The following is a 6,584-nucleotide window of genomic DNA, read 5'->3' as shown; positions in this document are numbered from 1 at the left end:
GCAAATATACCTCGTTTTGGATTTTCAGGGGAAGGAAACCAGACAGGCCACACACCACAGACATACATATACGAATAGACATGAATAGACATCTATATTATATATCTCAGTGCCACACACCCAATGTTGCTCAGTATGGGACCCACATTGCCAACAGAACATTTACAATAATGAGACAGTCCAGAGGAGAGCAGCGCGGTTTGTGACCAACATGTACCACAACACATCTAACGTGTCTGGCAGCACGATTGACAGACTCCAGTGGCCCTCCCTCCAGCACCGCAGAAAGGTCGATAGGCTAGCTATGCTGCGTAAAATCTTCAACAATGAGGCAATTGTGAATAGAAACAAGCTGGTCCCTGCCCCTGCCAGACTGAGAAGAGGACACCTACAGCAGCTGAGCCACATCCAGTGCAGGACCCAATACAGAGGATCCTCCTTTCTGCCTAGAACCATCGCAGACTGGAATGCGATGCCCGAAACAGCAATGGCAGCCGACACCCTTGACACCTTCAAGTCAGAAGTGCCCCAAGAAAACTGAAAACCGCAAAAGTAGTAGTTAGATATAGTAGGTAGGATTAGGCATCCCCCTCCCAAAATAATAACCCCCGGCCCCCTCCATCCCCGTCGCTCCCCCCCCCCTCCCCGCCCCCAGCCGACACCCTTAGTGACACCTTCAAGTCAAGAGAGTCCCAAGGAAACTAAAAACCGCAAAAGTAGTAGTTAGAGTAGGTAGGATTAGGCATTCCCCTCCCAAATACCCCCCACCCCCTCTCCCACTCTTTAGAACATTTTGCCGGATTTTACTAAATTTTAAAAATGAAAATAAAAATTTAAAAACAACGCGTCTTTGGGGAGTGTTCCCAGACAATGGGGGGGCAGCCCTCCCTTCTGGAGGACTGGGATCAGCTAGCCTCTGAGTGGGTGAAGAGCGAAAAGTAGTTGTCTGCTGATAAAACCCGACCACATAGAGCAGGTGTAATGTTAACTCTTTTTTTTTCTCATCTGTCTATAGTTCTTTAACTCTTCTATTCGACAGCATCCCCATCTCCACTAGCACGCAACCCTCTAGTCGCGGCAGAGTGATCGACATGACGATTGTGGCCGTCAACTGGATGATGATGATGATGATCTGACCTGCGGACTGAGAACGAGTTCTTGTTCTCAGGTCTGACGCACGAACCTATGTACGTCCGTGGGTCTGACGTCACAGTGGTGAGAGGAAGGTGGAAGAATTTAAGAGATGGTTATCTGCCAATGCAATGTCCGTGAGGCCGGTCTGGGTTCGATTCCATGTCTCGCCCTTTCTCACATGTTTGACCAGAAAATCAAGATGATACTACAAACCATACTACAGACACAAATATCTCATCTTCATCTTGTTAGACGCTTGAGGCCTGGTAGTGGCCTGTTCGCCGTTCTGGGCTCGCCGGCTTCTATTCTAATACCTTGCATGCGTGGTTGTACTGTGAACTGACTAGTGGTAGCACTCTGGGTCGTAAAGAGTGGGAATACTGGCCCAGTGATTTTCCAAGCGGCCCTTGAAGGCAGCTAGTGTTGGGGCTGTCACCACCTCTTCTGGGAGACCATTCCAGGTCAGTGTTGACTATGATGACCCCAGTTCCGCAAAGAAGGCACTCCGAACGTTGAGTCGACAGTGGACCTTGCTCAGTTTCAGGCTGTGGCTTCTGCTCGCTTTGTTGCTGGAAAGTGTGAACTGTGGCTTGTCCGTCTTGTATATGCCATGGACTTTTTGTTTGCTGATGATTGTGCCCTCAACGCTGGATCTGAAGCTGACATGCAACTCAGCGTCAACTACACAAGTTTGCCACTGCCAGCAGGAACTTCGGCCTTACCATCAGCACGAGGAAAACTGAAGTTCTCCATCAGCCAGCCCCAGGGAAACCCTACGTTGAGCCCAACATCACAGTCAATGGTCAGAGACTCAGTGCGGTGGAGCGGTTCACATACCTTGGCAGCACACTGTCACGAAATGTGACAATCGACGATGAAGTGAACGTCATGATTGCAAGAGCAAGCGCAACTTTTGGTAGACTCAATGCAAATGTCTGGAACAGAAGAGGCATTAGTCTTGAGACCAAGCTAAAGGTCTACAGAGCAGTAGTTCTCCCCACACTACTGTATGCCTGCGAAACTTGGACAGTGTACCAACGACATGCCAAGAAGCTGAACCACTTCCACACAACATGCCTCAGGAAGCTACTGAACATCAAGTGGCAAGACAGGACCCCAGACACAGAGGTGCTCGCAAAAGCCACCCTTCCCAGCATCTTCACCATCCTGATGAAGTCCCAGCTTCGCTGGGCTGGACACGTGGCGCGCATGCCAGACCATCGGCTGCCCAAAAGGCTCTTCTATGGCGAGCTGCAACAAGGGAAGAGATCACACGGAGGTCAGAAGAAGCGCTTCAGAGATACTCTGAAAGTCTCTCTGAAAGCATTTGATATCAACCCTGACTCCTGGGAGGAATCTGCAGTGGACCGTGACAAATGGCGCGCTGCTGTGCACAAAGGCGCCAAGTTGTGCGAGGCCAACAGGACTGCTGTAGCTGTTCAGAAGAGGCAGGCCAGAAAGTCACAGGCAAACAAGCTCCCTGACAATGGTATGCCTGACTTTGTCTGCCCCAACTGTCAGCGAACATTTCGTGCGCAGATTGGACTATTCAGCCATCTGCGCATTCACAGATAGATTCATGAGCATCCTACCCCCCACCCCACCACCACCCTCCCCCCATCCCCCAGCTGGATGGCAACGATGGTCATCATCGATCTCGATGGACACACCACCATATGCCATGGGCATATTAATTTTGTAGGTGTCGACCATGTCGCCATGTTTCCTTCTGTGCTCTACACTGGGCAGTTTGAGCACGGCCAGCCTCTCTGAGTACCCTTTGTCCCTCAACGAGCCGACTATGAGCTTTATGGCGCGTCTCTAACATCTTCGACTTCTCTGCAGAGGGTCTTCAACTGGAGATTCCAGACTGAGTGTCCGTCCGTATTCAAGAATCGGTCATACCAGTGCCTTGAACAGTTGTACGAACAGGTCCAGTCCTCAGTAAGAAAATCAAAGGATCTTTTGCTGATTCCGACCACTGACTTTGTTCGCCTTCAGTTCGAGGTGATGCTTGCTACGTTGCCTTGAAGTCAAGCTTACTGTCTATGAAGACACCCCGGCAGATCTTTCTCCACATCACTGACTTTCTGCAAGTGCCAGGCTGTAGTCGTCTCCGGCCGTTCAGTGTTTGTCTTCCCTCTCATTTAGTAAATGGCTTCATACTTGTGGCTGTCTAGCTTAACTACACTACATTTTTCAGGATGAAATCTGAGAATCCACTCACTGGACCACTCAGTGCTGGAGTCTGTCCAAATCATCCTGGAGGGTCTCTGTTGATGTTCTCTGGTATCGTCAGTAAATAGACGGGTCGTGCTGTCCACTCTACTGGGGAGATCGTTGATGTACATCACAAACAGCAAGGGTCCCAGAACGCTCCCTTGGGGGATTCCACTTGTGATATCGGCTTTCTGTGATGATGCTCCATCCACGACCACCCTCTGCTTTCTCTCAGGCAAGAAATCCTGGATTCACCCTAGAACTCCCCCTTTCACTCCGAAAGCTTCGATTTTGGAGATCAGACGACGGTAGGGGACGCTGTCGAAAGCCTTCTGGTAATCCATGTAGATTACGTCGACTGAACCACCGTTATCTAGGATCTTCGTCCATGAATGTAATACATTAAGGAGTTGCGTACAGCAGGATCGACCTCACATGTATGAGGCCGTGTTGCTCGTTGCAGATCAAGTCATTAGTGTCAAGTCTAGTGTCTATGTATAAACCGAGGTCCCGTGTGCAGCCGCACCATAGGCATAAATATTGTTCGTCGTCTTAGTCTGAGACCGCAGCATACAGATGCTTGCCGATCTCATGCAGTTGGCGCACTATAGATATAAGAGACTGAAACCACGGCAACAAAAGGGTTGTCTCCGGCTGGGAAAATCAGATTCCGTTACAAAAAAAATCCAATCTGATACTGAGATACACAAAATGAATGTACTGAGATGCATGCATGCACTTAAGACCTAAGCACGTCGGGTAATTCTGCTGGTCAGGCAGCATCGGATTTGTCAGAACGCAGTGCCTCCTTGAGAACTGAAACCAGTGACGCGTGGTTACACACTGGACATCGTTTGTGGTTCGGAACAATTCAACGTGTCTTGATGTCAATTCGCTCGCAATTGACTCCAGACTTTGTGTGTGTATCAGTGTGTGTGTGTGTGTGTGTGTGTGTGTGTGTGTGTGTGTGTGTGTCAGTGTGTGTATATGTGTGTGTCAGTGTCAGTGTGTGTGTTCACTTACTTGTTTGACTTAGTTTGTGTATATTTATCTTCTTACTAGTATTCTTGTTAGCACTGTTCCATAATGTGTGTGTGTGTGTGTGTGTGTGTGTGTGTGTGTGTGTGGAGAGCGCGCGCGCGGACGCGTGTTCAGGAGTTTAGATGTCTGCATGGGTATGTATATGGAACGTGTCGTCGACTGAAGGGGCTGATGTCTGTGACAACACTGCAAATTGGTGGTGCCGGCCGCGTTCTCTCTCTCTCTCTCTGTCTGTCTGGCTGCCGTGTGTCTGTGTGTGTAACCGACAGAAAGGTGACAGTCTGGATGGTTAAGATCGACGTGAATGTCCAGGTTCGCGTGTGTCTGTGTGTGTAACCGACAGAAAGGTGACAGTCTGGATGGTTAAGATCGACGTGCATGTCCAGGTTCCATTCCCCATCTCGCCCTTTCTCCCGGGCCAAATTTGACTTGAATATCAAACTGAGCATCTGGTCATTTGAATAAGACGATATATATATGTGTATGACCGGGTCCCGTGTGCACCACGCACTTTGTGCACCGGCTGAAAAAGAACCCATGGCGACCGTTCAGTTGAAAAGTGTTGTCCTCTGCAACTGAAATTCTAGTAAAGAAGAAATCCGAGCCATCTCTCTCTCGCGCGCGGCTCGCTCTCTCGCTCTCCCAGTCTCTCTCCAGCTCTTGATCACTTGGAATACTGACGTGGATAACCTCATGCAGAGATCATGATATCGCAGGAGAGCACATCAAGGTACAAAACATATTGCAGTCATATCAATTGACTCTCTCCCTCACTGAGAGAGACTACATTTAAATGTTCCTGAATTGATGTGTTTGAAGGGTTTCACCTGACCTTTTTTTCATCAACTTAACCAGTTCAGTCAGTATTTTCAATCAGTCTTTACAAAGCAAGATTATTTTGAAATAACGGAAGAGCTGTTTTGTTTGTTTTCCTCTACTAAGTTCAGTTTCATTTTCAACTGAGGAAGTGTCAAGTGTGCACCGGAAGTGATCCATATACGCTACACTGCAGGCCTATATACGAAGCCTAATAGACAGAGAGAGACAATATGCTTTATTTCATTCACTCAGTTTACCATCCATGTACATATTTGTCATTCTCATTATATTTGACCGTAGTGCAGTGAATGAATATTATCATTTGTTTATTTTTGTTTAATTAGTTTATCCATTTTACGTAGTTGGTCGGTGGTATCAGTCATTGATACAGCCTGGGGTCGGGCCGGGCGCTGCGGCACAGCAGGACTCTTTCCAGTCCGGCAGTTCAGTTACGGCACTGAGAATGAGTGTCCGGATCTTTGCCATTCCAGTCTCCTTTGATGATCAGCATGTCATGTCTTTCTGGTCCGTTCTGTCAATAACGTCTGTCCGTTTTGGACGGAGCGGCGACTGGATATAGAATTCCTCCAGTTTAGTGTTCGTCGTCTTTAATTAGTAGTCCGGCTGAGATCGGAGCCGCCGGCACCACCGTATGAGAGGCTTGCCGGTACAGTAGCGGCAAGTCATGTTGGAGTGCTGCCCGCAGTCTGATAGTAACCGTGATAATTCTGCTGGCTGTTGGGCAGCTCTCGGCCTAGGACTGACACTGAGAGTCAGCCACTGACTTTGATGTGTATCATACTTTAGTTCAGATCTTCGACGGACGGAGCCACAGTGCTGTTACGGATGGGAGCCGGGAGAACAAGTTCTTCTGTTTGATGTTCACCCATTCAGGCATGTCTATCTGAGTTCACTTAATACTGTAGGCTAGTGACTACAAGTGTACCCGGCATCGAACTGTACCTTCGGTGTGGCCGGCTTGACGTTTCAATCAAGTTCATATAAACTCAGTCTTGCTCCGGCTTTTCCTCATGCCGTCAGTTTGGACCATTACGGTGTTCTTTAGTAACTGACGTGACGGTACATTGCAAGTGCACTGAAGCAATCACCATGTTATCTCAGCCTCTTTCACAGATTGCATTCCTTGTGGAATCAGTTTCCCGAGACTCAGTCAGGCTCTGGTACTGATCCCTCGACAGCCAGCTCGGCCGAAACTGGAGAACTGTTCAGTTCATGGTCACGGATGCGCCGTGCAGCAACCCCAAACCCAAACGTACCGAACAGTACACGGGTTTCGGAACCAATCAGTCTTACGGGTCGTTGAGTTTAATAACGACCTCTTGGCTGATGTCCTTAGCTGTTCGGGGCTG

The sequence above is a fragment of the Babylonia areolata genome, chromosome 19, assembly GCF_041734735.1.
Source record: "Babylonia areolata isolate BAREFJ2019XMU chromosome 19, ASM4173473v1, whole genome shotgun sequence".
Lineage (NCBI taxonomy): Eukaryota > Metazoa > Mollusca > Gastropoda > Neogastropoda > Buccinidae > Babylonia > Babylonia areolata.
Note: the sequence above shows the minus strand (reverse complement) of the source record.